The sequence below is a fragment of the Ictidomys tridecemlineatus genome, chromosome 2, assembly GCF_052094955.1.
Source record: "Ictidomys tridecemlineatus isolate mIctTri1 chromosome 2, mIctTri1.hap1, whole genome shotgun sequence".
Classification (NCBI taxonomy): Eukaryota; Metazoa; Chordata; class Mammalia; order Rodentia; family Sciuridae; genus Ictidomys; species Ictidomys tridecemlineatus.
Window position 1 is genome coordinate 204,323,521 of NC_135478.1, and position 13,884 is coordinate 204,337,404.

At 32.9% G+C, this 13,884-nt stretch overlaps 1 long non-coding RNA gene across 8 annotated transcripts in view; it reads left to right on the forward strand.

Moving 5' to 3' along the window:
- The window catches only part of LOC144375448 (uncharacterized), a 487,430-nt gene that overhangs the window by 411,895 nt on the left and 61,651 nt on the right, over positions 1-13,884 (forward strand). For 5 of the 8 annotated variants that reach the window (XR_013435310.1, XR_013435313.1, XR_013435311.1 and 2 more), the window contains 2 exons: positions 1,980-2,152; positions 5,321-6,388. The exons of 1 other annotated variant lie outside the window; for it this stretch is intronic. This is a non-coding gene — a long non-coding RNA (uncharacterized LOC144375448). Of the gene's footprint in view, positions 1-1,979; positions 2,153-5,320; positions 6,389-13,884 lie in introns of those variants that run through there. 2 more of the 8 variants (XR_013435312.1, XR_013435317.1) reach the window with 1 other exon arrangement.

Here is a 13,884-nt window from a genome sequence, read left to right on the forward strand (position 1 = left end):
ATTTAAAATTGATGATTAATGTCTTCAAACTCTAACAGAAAAAAAGTGGCCTCCATGCAGTAACAGGTAGGTATTGTGAGAATCAGAGAGTGGATGTTCAAGTCTCACTCCCACCTCAAATTTGGTTCAGATGCTACACACATTCTAGAAGAATACAAAAATCTATAACTGAATTCTGGAATCCATGTCTTTGGAGACAAGAGTCAAGGTCCCTCAGCAGGTCTACCATGGCTCAGGGAGCAAGGAAAGAAAGCTGCCTTAGGGTTTTTGTTGTTGTCGTTAATGTCTGTTTGTTTTAATTACTTTATTTAAATTGGATACATATGAGAGCAGAATATATCTTGATTCACTGTACACAATTGCAGCACAACTTTACATTTCTCTGCTTGTACTTGATATACAGTCACACCATATGTATGGTCATACATGTACCTGGGGTAATGATGTCCATATCATTCCATTCCATCTTTCCTGCCCCAATGCACCCTCCCTTCCCTCCTTCTCCTTTGCCCAAAGTTCCTTCATTTTTTCCATACCTCCTCCCTCCCTGTTATGGATCAGCATCTACTTACCAGAGGGAATTTTGATTGTGATTGGGAGGTGAGAAAAGTGTTTGAGTTTCAGGGTAAAAATTCTCATATTTAGGGAGAAGCTTGTATACCTGAAATCACCTGAGATCTCCAGGGAAAGAAGCACATGGTCTTATTTTTAGCTTGCTCAGATGTGGGACAGGTAAAATGAGAAAGGAATGAGTCTTAGAAGTTGTCAAGAATCAACTTTAAAAAAAAGTGGAGTCAGAATTAGAATTATAAGCATTTAGAAAGAAATGTTAAAAATCTAAAACACTGTAAAATTTAAGAATGACTTTGGTGAGCTAATCAGTAGACAAGACACAGTCAAGAAAAGAATCAGAGAGACTAGAAAACAGTAATAAATATTGCAGACAATGTAATCTTCCTTCCCAAACCCATAACCCCAGACTAATTATAAGAAAGAAAAAAAATTCTAATGGGATTGTATCTTGCAAAGTATCTGACAAGTATTTCACAAAAGTATCCAGGTCAAGTTAATAAGGAAGGTCTAAGAAACTATCAGCCAGTAGGATCCTAGAGTATGACAAATAAGTGTAATGGGGTATCCTTGAACAGATAAAATGTTCTAAAACAGATGTGTCTTGATATAGCTACCTGCAGATATATAGATGGACAGATAGGCCGACAGATAGATAGATGGTGTATATCTGATAGAATACAAAGAGATATAAGATGAACTGAAGGGTTGTTAATAACATTTTTGAAAAATCTGATAGAATACAAAGAGATATAAGATGAACTGAAGGGTTATTAATAACATTTTTGAAAAATCTGATAGAATACAGAGATATAAGATGAACTGAAGGGTTATTAATAACATTTTTGAAAAATATAGAACTTCCAAAAGGCAAGATATTATTGGTAATTATATACACACAGATGTTGAAGTTTAATAAACAACTAATGTGAGATTTTGGTTTAAAGGAATTTAGATGTCATTGTAGTTCACAATATTTTGTTCTATATAAAATGATATTGGCCCTAGGAATGTACCTAGGAGTCAGGTATAAAGCTAAGAGTTATTAGATCATTGTCATCATTTATTGCCTTATCCCCCCCTCCCCAAATGAATAACATTACAATAAGATGGGAAACAGAAGAAGACTTGTTTCACAAAAGTTTGAGACTGAGATATTATTCTGATCTCTTGTTGGTAGACAGTCACCATTAGGATAAGTTGAAATAAACACTTTTCTATTGTGGCAGCATTTATTCCAAGTATTTAAATAAAAGGCAAATTCAAGGAGTCAAATTAGAACAATGGGAAATATTTTGGAAATGTGGAGGAGTGAAGACTGTTTTTGGATGACACCCAAAATAGTCCTTACAATAATGATTAATTGATCATTGAGTAATGTACACATTAAGTATACTCTTGCTTTTCAGACAAGAGAATTTTCCCATTCTAGAGCCAAGAATCTTGGATTTTCGAGGTGTGTAGACCATATCAAGGGTCATGCTGGTCAACTTTATATCGCTCTGACCAAAATATCTGACAAAAACAACTTGGAAGAGGAAAAGTTTATTTTGGTTCATAGTTTCAGAGGTCTCAGTACTTGGTAAGTAGACTCCTTTGCTCTGGGCCCAAGATGAGGCAGAGTATCATGGCAGAATGGCCTGGTGGAGGAAAGTGTCTTAGCTTGTTGTTGTCAAGAAACTGAGAACAAATGTAAGGAGTAGGGGACAAAATATATAATCCCCAAAGCACTCATCCAGTGATCCACTTCCTCCAGCCATGCCCCACCTACCTTTAGTTACCACCCAGTTAGTCCATTCAAATTATTAACCCATCAAATGGATTAATCCAATGACTAGTTTACAGGTCTAATAATTGAATCATGATCTTTTGGGGTCATACTTCATATCCAAACAATAACAGGGGGTTTCAGATACCATGTTTCATGCTGGTTCTTCAAGAATCCTCTTCTAATATTCCCTCATAATTTTGTTCCCACAAGTGAGTTAGAGAGTGAGTAATAATGTCCAAGTATAGCAGAAGATTTTGCATACTGGATTTGTTATTTTTATTTTTATGAGCACTGCTTTCTACATAATTCCAATGAGTCCTTGGTAAATTTCGAGTACTTTTCTGAATGTTTTAACATTGCTTAGTCAAATTATGACCATTTCTGTTTGGCACGGGCAAATTCATTCTGCCCTGTCTATGAAACTAAGGAAACTTTAAACATTTTATCTGAATTTAAAAACTGTGCAGTATACACTGTGACTATTGTCCAATCTGACAGCTCTCAAAATGCAGAGGGGATGGTGGCACACATCCTGAGAAATGTAGGCAAAGGAATAATTTTAGCAATTGTCTCCTCACCATTATTTCTCAGGATCCAAACTATGTTCTTCCTGTGAGTAGTGATATCCAAACAGCAATTTGTTACAAAATCTATCAATTCTGCAAAATGGATGAATTCAGATGATTACCTATACATGTTTAGAAAACACATTTAAAACTATTGCTTAGAGCTAACTGGATCAACAAAGTCAAATAATGCTGCCCTGGCTTTTCCTTCTTTGACAGTGGTTATTCTCAATTTCTTCCCCATCAAGAGAATTTTACTATGATACCAATCCTGTAAATGACAGTTATTTCTCCACTTTTGGGCAATAACCCATTAGGACAAAAGACTGTCTACTCTCAGGTCATTTGAAGCTCTGTGAAGAAATTTCTGTTGATTATAAAATGAAATTGTCTTCAATAAATATCAGAATTCCAGTAAATTTGAAATAATAGAATATAGACTTTACTTTCACATAAAATATTATACAGTACCCACTGATGCCTAAACTTGGCCAAACTAATTTTTTTTTCTGCTCATTTACTTAAATGGGCATAGATAGTGGTATCAAGCTGACCAACTGTCTGCTGTTTTCACAGAGACTGCTGTGTCTACCATATATTCAGTGAACTGGTGTGGGAGGAGGACTTCACGTTTTAAATGCAGACTCATAGCATAGGAGAAAATCAAACATGTACTTTTTTTTCAAAATGCACTATATGAACTCTGCGGTGAAGATAGTTTCCCAATCAAGAGCAGAAAATAAGAAGTAGATCCCGTTTCCTTGCTTTTAGGGAGTGAATATTCACCAAAGATAAATCCCAAGAATGTTTGTCAGTCTAGTGTCTCTTTAATACCTGGACATGAATTGATTGATCAAAAATGATACCTACAGGATTATAGAGAGAACTTGAACTAGAGATATGAATGACAAAGCCCTACTATGCTCTGAGAGGAATGATGAAAAATCCACAAGCTTAAAACCATATAGACACTGCATCACCATCCTTTGAATTCTTCAGAGGAAGCTCATTCTCTGAATTTGATATCTTTGAAATGATTCCTTAAGCTTAAGCCAGTTAAGCCTCTGGAAAGAACTCTAACACCCAGAAGAGCCCCTGGAATGTCTAAACCTGTTAGACGACAGGGAGCCAGGGAGCTTCTATATTTCTTATAGAAAATAAATAAAACTTAAGTTTAATTTAAATGAAAATGATTTAAACTGGTAACACAGTTTGGCCTCTATGTAAAGTCTATTCATTTCTTGCAAAATCATTGGCAGTATTTTCTTTGACTAAAGACCATGTCTTTCCGTCATGTCTTTGCTGCCTGATGTTCTTGCCCTTCATGTTTTAGTTATCACTGCAACGAGGTAATGATATGGTATTATAATATCTAAATTTTGGACATCTCCTTCATTCTTAAAAAGTGAGTAAGAGAACCCGGTTTCATCTGAGAATGTGTAAGATTTTAAAACTTTAGAGAGGGGTATAGAGATAAGTAAATGTGATTAATATGGGTTTGTGGAAAGAGTAGTTTATATAGAATCTTAATAATAATATCAATAATATAATATTACTAACATGATTAGTTTAAGTAATTAATACATCAGTTTCTTCGTGTATACTATGAGATAGAAATTATTTTTTCCACATTACAGAAGAAAATGAAGAGAATCTTTGCCCCAAAGCTACAAAGAAGTTAGGTAATGGAGGTAGAATTTGAACATGTATATGCAATGATGCCAATAAATTAAAAATCCTACATTTTACACGAATTTGTATTGTTAGCTGAATGCAAGAAAAAAAATTGTATGAGTGTGCACTTACACATGTGCCTAAGTCTACCACTAAGGCCTCCCTTGTATTGTCTTTTGCCAATAAGTTTTTTTTTTTTTTTGCAATTAAGCCCTTTTGGTGTATTAATGAAGTACATGACTTTAATTAAGCCCTCCTTGTGTTAATAACATTCTCCAGTCACTGCATATTAATTGTGAAAAATCTACTAATCACAATATATTACCCAATACTCCCTTTATTTATAGTTTCTCACATATTTCTGACAGTTCTGAAATTTGTGGAGTATTTGTTGTCATTAAATTATAATTTTCACATTGAGTTTATGACCTCTTTTGTATACATTTCTTTGGGGATCCCTTCCAATGCCTAATTTTTGTATCTTTATATCAGTTTTCAGTTGACTGCATTTCTAAATAGTCAACATAGATCCAAATACATATTTCTTGGTTCTGGAGTACTATATGTCCTCCATGTTAGTGTCTTAATTTTTTCCTTCACTACTATTCTTTAAAAGTGAAACGTCTACATAAACTTAGCTACCAGCTATCTTAAAAGCCAATATCTTGAGTTTATTGCCACACTACCATCAGGTGAAGGATGCAAGCTGATTTATTCTTATCTGCTTTTATATCTCCAGGTGTTCTGTAGAGATAGGGAGCAAATAAAGAAAGTGAACACACACTCAAAACCTGCAGAGGATTTCATCAAGAGACATGAAGATCTCAAGATATATTAAGAGATAGAGACTCTCAGAAAGGGTTTTTGGTAAACAACTCTTTTGTGTTTGTTGTTGTTAGGATAAAATGTTACTCTAAGCATCTTTTTCTCCTAGTACTTCTCTTCCACCTCTTGAGCTTTACTATTAAAAAAAAACTGGATAAAAAACTTTTAAAATATTAAATTGAAAAAAGAAAGGCAACATATATTGACTTTGTAACTACTGGGGAGCATCAAAATTGTACCTTTATAGGTGCTTTCTAATTTAATGTAGCATTATCATAACTGTATGGTCAGTTTTATTTTTTTCTAACTTTACAGGTAAAGGAACTAAAGTGAGTAACATTTAAATAGATTTTCCTATGTCATATGGGTAATAACTGACAAAACAAAATCTGAATCCAGGGAAAAATGACCTAAAATCTAGGTTCTTTCTCTACACCATCTTGTTTTAAATAAGTAAGTGACTATTTGTAAATGTTTAATTACTTTAAATTTTGCTTCTGTTTTCTGATTGTGAATTCCTTATCAATATAATTTTTCTCAAACTTTTCCTAATTAACATATTTAATTATGGAAGATAATGTGAAACCCATACCAATAAAAGGTTGGGAAACTTATTATAAATTGTCTACAAACTTAAGCTATCCTTTGGGACTCCTATTATAACTTCATAACTCATTTAAGATTTGCATTTTATTATGTAATATGTCTATTTTATAATGAAAACCATTTTAAAATCCTATTCTTAAAAACACAAAGCTTGGGCTGGGGATGTGGCTCAAGTGGTAGCACGCTCACCTGGCATGCCTGCGACCCGGGTAAAAAATAAATATTAAAATTCTCTCTCTCTCTCTCTCTCTCTCTTAAAAAAACCACAAAGCTAAATATTCTAACTTGTCATATTAATAACTAGGCATTATATTATTGAATTAATTCTAAGGAGTTTGTAAAATGGGTTAAATAAAGACTCATATATTCCTATCTATTCATGTGTGTGTGTGTTACTGTTTATCCTTTAGTCTATCCACCCATCTATCTACCATCCCATCATCTACAATAGTCTACATAATCCTGACGCCTGGCTATTCCTTTTACCCTGACCCCTGGCTGTTTCCTTTAAATATCTGTGGACTCAGTCCAGCTCTGTGGACTCTTTTGACATTCTCCAAATAACCAAAGCAAACTCCCACCTCAGCATCTTTGCACACTGACTATGTTCTTTGCCTGATGTCTACATGGTTCATTCCCTCTCTTCAGTTAGGTCTCACTTAGCATAAATACCATCTTCTCTGCCTTTGCCATGCCTTCCAAAATATGCTCTTTAAAAAAAATATAGTGTGGCACTGTATTTTATGCCCACCATCTCATAAATTCATATTTAACATAAAAAGTAATATATTTATTAAAAGTTAACAGGTTGTGGGCTGGGGATGTGGCTCAAGTGGTAGCATGCTCACCTGCCATGCGTGTGGCCTGGGTTCAATCCTCAGCACTACATACAAACAAAGATGTTGTGTCCGCCGAAAACTAAAATAAATAAATAAATATTAAAAAATTCTCTCTCTCTCTCTCTTTAAAAAAAAAAAAAAGTTAACAGGTTGCTGCTAAACTCTCCAAAGGGCATGATCATCAGGCTTGGAGGTAAAACCACCAGGAAGAGTATTTGAAATTTTACCATGGGGATATAACAAGAGAAACCATACCACTACTCCTACTGAAGTTCTAGACACCACAGCTCATATACTGATTATAAGCTGCCCCTGGAAGTTCAACTACTTGGCTGTGGGCAATATGTTTTCAGAAAAAAATATCCTTTTCAGTGCTTGCTTCTTCCTCTAACTGTTTCTCTCTGGATGAAATCTTGAGTGAGTACATCTGATTAACAAATTCTAGGTCACTACCTTGAGTCCTAGGCTAAGAATAACTAGAAAAAGCAAGTTTCTTACTTTCAAATGGAAAAGAGTGGTTCTTAACATAAGAAATCCACTAAATATAAGACCCTCTTCCAAACAAGCAGCATGGTCAGAAAAATCAAAACAAATGCCCATATCACTTTTACATTCTCAGCTCCTAAAACAGCATGGAATCCACTGTGAACATTCTGCAATAACTGCTAAGTGAACAAATGAGGTACCACATTCATGTTCCATGTAATGTATTTTTCTCGCCTTGTTGTCACAATATTTTGAGAACTGAATTCACAGAAATTTGTGGATACATACAGCAACACATTTTTTAAAAATATTTTCGAATCCAAAGTACCACTAAGGCAATAATAAAGCAATATTTTCAGGATTTCTGTAGAAAAACACTTTGTCAGTTGCTCTCTTGTTGCTGAGTTCAAGTGAACTGCTTCCTATGATGGCCAAGGTGGTCCCTCACCTGCCATTCATGTTCTTATAAGTTCAGTAAAACCTAGATCTAAGGTTTGTTCAGGATAGAAAGATGACTTGGTGATTCCTCTAATTCATATTTCATTAAGTTTTAAGCAGGTCAACCATTTATATATTCTAAATTCTTTGGGGATATATATATATATTATATTTAGAGTATATATATTCTATATGTAACATATAGAATATATATATTTATTATATAGAATATATATGTAACATATTTATGTGTAATATATATACAACTAAATATATATTAAATATATACATATATATATTTAGTTGTAGATGGACACAATACCTTTATTTATTTTTATGTGGTGCTGAAGATCGAACCTAGTACCGCACATATGTGAGGCAAGTGCTCTACCAATGAGCCACAACCTCAGCCCCACAGGGGACAGGTATATTTTGACATTCATGATTTTTCAGATATTACAATATTAGTAGAGTCCAAACACTGCGTATAAATTCTCAGGTAGGTGTTGGGCAGCACTCTACTCAAACCCATTACTAGTTTTTCAGTGAAACATATAAAAATACACCATACTAAGTATGATAGAGTGAGACAAAAACAATAAATAGCCTCACTTCTGTTCATATCAGGTTTTGTTCCCAAGTACGTTATAAAAATGCTTTTTTGGATGTTGTTTTTGGGACTAAGAGCATAGACCTGTAAATTTATCATACATCAATGAATGAAGACACTTGCTTGCTTATTGTTGCTGTGATCAACTTTCTTCATTCTACATTCAATTTATTTTTAGTGCCTTGATCTTGACATGGGCATTAAACATGCTCACTTTTCTTTCTTTGCCTCTTGATTGAAAATGTTCAGCCCAGAATATAAATCAATAAATTTTATATTTATTTCCTACACTTATTTCTCTACTCATAAATATAAAACTCATGTCTTACTAAAGCTTCTAACTACATTCTGCAATTTTCAGATTGACCATCGCTGTTTTCCACACCAGCTCCCTGTGAGTGCTCAGTGACAACATCATTAACACTTTTTCAGATCTGCTCAGCTTCTTGCATTGCCATACTCTATTATTTTAAGATTATATTTGAATTTATGGTTTTCAGTACTGACTAAAGTTCCCAGCTGACACATAAGGATATTATTTTAAAAATAACATTCCCCAAATAACATAAAGTTTAAAGTGAAGGGATGAACAATAAACCATTCTTGTAGCTGATCATTGCCCATTCAGCCAGAATAAACTCAAATAACAGTGCTTAATGTTCTGAAAATCTCTTCACCAGTATATTATTATTTGGTGAGAATTGCACATCATAATTATTAGTGTAGATTTTCTTACTATACATATGGATATACATTATTAGCTGACAGTGATTGGAAACACCCTAGATCTCATTACCTGAAATATTTTTTTACTTATTCCTATTTTGACGTAAATGTACCAAATAATATTCTCTCCTGTTATCTGATCTCTGCAGAGTATATGTTATATGAATAAGAAATCAATTTAATGTTAACAGATAGACTTGATATTTAATATTTTAAACTATCAATACTACAACAGATAGTCAATCTTTCCTACACTCCTGTGTAATTTCTATTTTTCACACTGAGCAAAGCTAATTTGATGAGGCTTCCAAGAACATATTGATGGCTACAAGAATGTTTTAATTTTATTTACACTTTTACTAATAATCATATTAAAATTTCATTAAAATTAGTAGTTTTATTATATATTCCAGAAATTTAAAAAATAATTTTTTAAAAGAGATGAATTTATAGCTTTTAAAAAAATGTTCAAAAATATCAAATAACTATCTCTTAGTAATGCATTTTTTTTGACAATAGTTTTTGGAAGAAGAGGGAAAATCATTAAGTGAAAATTGTCACTAATTCTTTTACTATGCCCTATGGTTTACTTGAATTCCAAATAACCCGTCATAGATCAACTTTTCCTATTTTTCATGGCATCCATTGTTCTGAACATAAATATAGAATAATTATAAAAAGACACAAAATATACCACAGGTTTTGAGGTCTTGATTAAAGGAGGATTCTCAACACAGTGATTAGAATTGTCACTTTGTTTCCCACAATTTCTTGTACTCTAGCACAGTGCAAAATGGGAAAGTTCTGAAAGGTTGGAAAAAAACGAAACTGTTTTAGAGGAGATAAATTTTGAAAGGAGAAGGGGAATAGAAAACTAGCAAGAGTAATAGATTATAGGTCGGTGTTTTAAATGGAATAAATACGGAAAATTGGAAAATAATCATTATTTTTATTAATGTTTCTGCTCATGATGCCCCTTGGAAAATTTTAGTGTAATCCACAGTCTGTGTGCCCTAACTTGAACACCAAGATCTAGGATCATAGTTAGCCCTTTTCTTACTCTATCTTCTTTTACACCAAAGCCCACTACCAAATGCCACTATTTAAGAATACTAGATTTAGGTTTTTGGCACTAGTGGGGTTTATTTCTGGACCAGTTAGCAGGGCTTGTCTTGTATGTGTAATCCTGATGTTATCTGCCTAGAAAACCTGAATTTATTCAACCACATAAGGTCATATTCTCTTTAAAATTTACAATGAAGTGAAATGGATCAAGACTCCACACTGTAGGTTTGTAAAATTCTGCTCCTTCTTAGTCTGACATTCCCTTTCTACTCCATGTGGTTATTCTTTTACCTCTCTTCCAAAGCAAACCATATCTTGTCAAGGCTACTTCTTCCCACTTCTTCCAAGTTATCCTAAGAAACTAAAATCCCCAGCTCTGATCACAAGTAACTCAACTCTTTCCTTACACTCTGGCTTTGGGGAGAGGGATGTGTCATATTTAACACTGTAAGAGAAACTCCATAAATTTCCTAATGACAAAGAGTTGCCTTCCTGAGAAAGAAGTTCTTATGTAAACATATTCTATCTAAACTCTCTGCTCAGAACTAGTCCGCATAGTTTTTCTTGGCATTATCTATATAGTATTCCCTTATTGCTATATATTGGATATATCTTATATGAATTCTTCTAATGTGTATTTTAAGAATTTGACCATATATAAAAACAATTAAGCCATGAAAAGGGTTTTCTTTTCCTCCTAGATGGATATTTTAGTGTTCAGAACTTTTGTGCTCCATGGAAATTGTACCTTAATAGATTAGTTTTATTTCATGTCCTTTGATCTGAAATGCTTTCCCAATTTAGTACAACTGAAAACTAAAATGACGTTTCATTTCTTTGTATTTAAAAGTCTGTCAATGGAAATTAATATTGAAATATAATGTTTTCTTTTTGACTATTCATGAGATATGGGGGTTCTAAATCCAAGGATATATAAAATTAAAACTATATGTTAATCATCACCTAAGAATATTAGTTATCAGTATGTTCTTTCAAGTACCTCTCTAGGTGTTCTCCTGAAATGTATTTTACTAAGAAAATGCATCACAGCTCTTATTGTTTCTTAGAGTAATTTAGGAGAGAATTAAGTTTTCCTAATATCCTAGGCATCATCATCATCATTATTATTTTGATAGTGACAAAAAATGCGGGGGCATTCTACCTCTGAGCCATGTCTGCAGGCCTGTTTATATTTTATTTTGAGATGAGGTCTTGCTCAGGTGCTGAGGGTTTCACTAAGTTAACGAGCCTGGGCTAAAACTTGCAATCCTCCTGCCTCAGACTCCCAAATCCCTGTGATTATAAATATGTGCCACCACACCCAGCCCAATTAGAACAAAATTACAGCTAACCATTAAATCATATCATATACATATCCTAGTTTATAACTTTTATACAACTTTCTTGAGAATTATTCATGTTTGTATAAGTAGGTCTAGTTAATTAATTTCAACTTTGTAGATTTGATTTTCCTTTATCCTAAGCATACAAGGTGATAAAGGAATATATAATGCAAATATAGATGTCTTTTGTCTACTTTTGTTGATGCCATTTTTATATACAAACAAGCACAAAATAAATAATAGGCAGATTGTACAGAGTATTATTTGTCAATTTTTTAAAAATTAGAAATGATGTAAAATTTCTAAAAGCATAATGCTAACCAAAAAATTGAATTTGGAGAAATAGAAAATCTGAGTAATTCTAAAATTGTTAGAAAAATTGAAACAATAGTTGAAAATCTTGCCGTAGTAAAAAGTACCTGGACTCAAATGATTTTCAGAGGGAGTTCTTAGACATAATAGCATGAAATTATATGTATATCAGAATATACATATTAGCATAATAGCATGATATACTATGTATGTTAAAAATATATAAGTTATTCCAAAGAACATAAAAGAAAAATGCTCCCCAATTCATATTGCTTATCTCTATCAAGTTGGATTAGGCCCCAATTTATTTAATAAGACTCCTATAGCACAAGAATTAAAATAAAAAATCAATAAATGGGATTGTTTCAAACTAAAAGCTCCTTCTCAGCAAAAGAAACAATCAGTGAGGTGAACAGGTAGCCAACAGAATGGGAGCAAATTTTTACCACAGGCAAGTCAGATAGAGCATGAATCTCTAGGATATATAAAGAACTAAAAAATCTTAACACCAAAAAAATAAATAGCCCAATCAATAAATGGGCCAAGGAACTGAGCAGACACTTCTCAGAAGATGATATACAATCAATCAACAAATATATGAACAAAAGTATATTTGATGGTATAGCTAAATGAATAAGAAAAATGTTCAACATCTTTAGCAATTAGAACAATGCAAATCAAAACCACTCTAGGATTTCCTCTCACTCCAGTTAGAATGGCAGCTATTATGAAGACAGTCAACACTAAGTGTTGGCAAGGATGTGGGGAAAAGGCACACTCATACATTGCTGGTGGGACTGCAAAATAGTGCAGCCAGTATGGAAAACAGTATGAAAAATCCTTGGAAAACTGAGAATGAAATCACCATTTGACCCAGCTATTTCTCTCCTCAGTCTATACCTAAAGGACTTAAAAAGAGCATACTATAGAAACACAGCCACATCAATGTTTATAGCAGCACAATTCACAATAGCTAAACTGTGGAACCTAGATGCCCTTCAGTAGATGAATGGATAAAGAAAATGTGGTATATATACACAATGAAATATTACTTAGCATTAAAAGAGAATAATATCATGGCATTTGCAGGTAAATGCACAGAGTTGAAGAATATAATGCTAAGTGAAGTTAGCCAATACCCCCAAAAAAGATGTTCAAAAGAAAATTAGAAGAGAAAAATGACTCATCATTTTTTCTATTCATTCATTCCATTGCTATCCCAAAAAGACAAATCAAAAAGAAGAGCCAAATGACCTCCAGGATTGAAAAGGAACACAAAGTGTCATTTTAAAATCCATTTTTAAAAGCATGTAAATGTAATTCTATGGAATTACAAAACTCAAAGCTTTCATTCAAAACAATAACAAATACGTACAAAATTAGAAAATGTTTTTGAAGACAATTAAGAAAATGCTAAAGAGAAATACACACTGTTTCCACTGAAGGCTGGTATCGTAAAGATTCATTTTCTTTCACATTATTTGTTGATTTAATATCAATGTTTCAAACAGGAATTCTTGTCTTTCTGAAAACTAATTCTCACAATGATCTGAAAAATTAAAGAAACAAATCCAAGATATTCTTAATGGAGAACATCAAGTGAAGGTATTGAGATATAAAATATCAGTTTATTATAAATTATTAATAATTAAGACAGTTTATATTGGAATGGTATTAGACATAAACTATTCATTAAGTATGGTTTAACACATTTTTCAGCATGTACCATATTCTTCTTTTATTTTAAGGGTTAGTAATATAACAAGAATGTAAGCAAAACTGTTCTGGGATTGATGGTATAGCTAAATGAATAAGAAAAATGGTGATGTTTGCTATGGAGTGTGTGTGAAGGGACATGAAGTGTTAAATAAGGAAACTAATAAAGTCCTCACTGTAAAGATCACATTAATGTCCCAATAGAAAGGGCAAGTGACAGAACACATTCTGAGGTATCACAATAGATGCTGGTGGGGAAATGACTATTTGATTAATAGTTCTGAGAAATTAGTTAACAATATGAATGGTAGGATTTAAAAAAATCATATAAAACCTT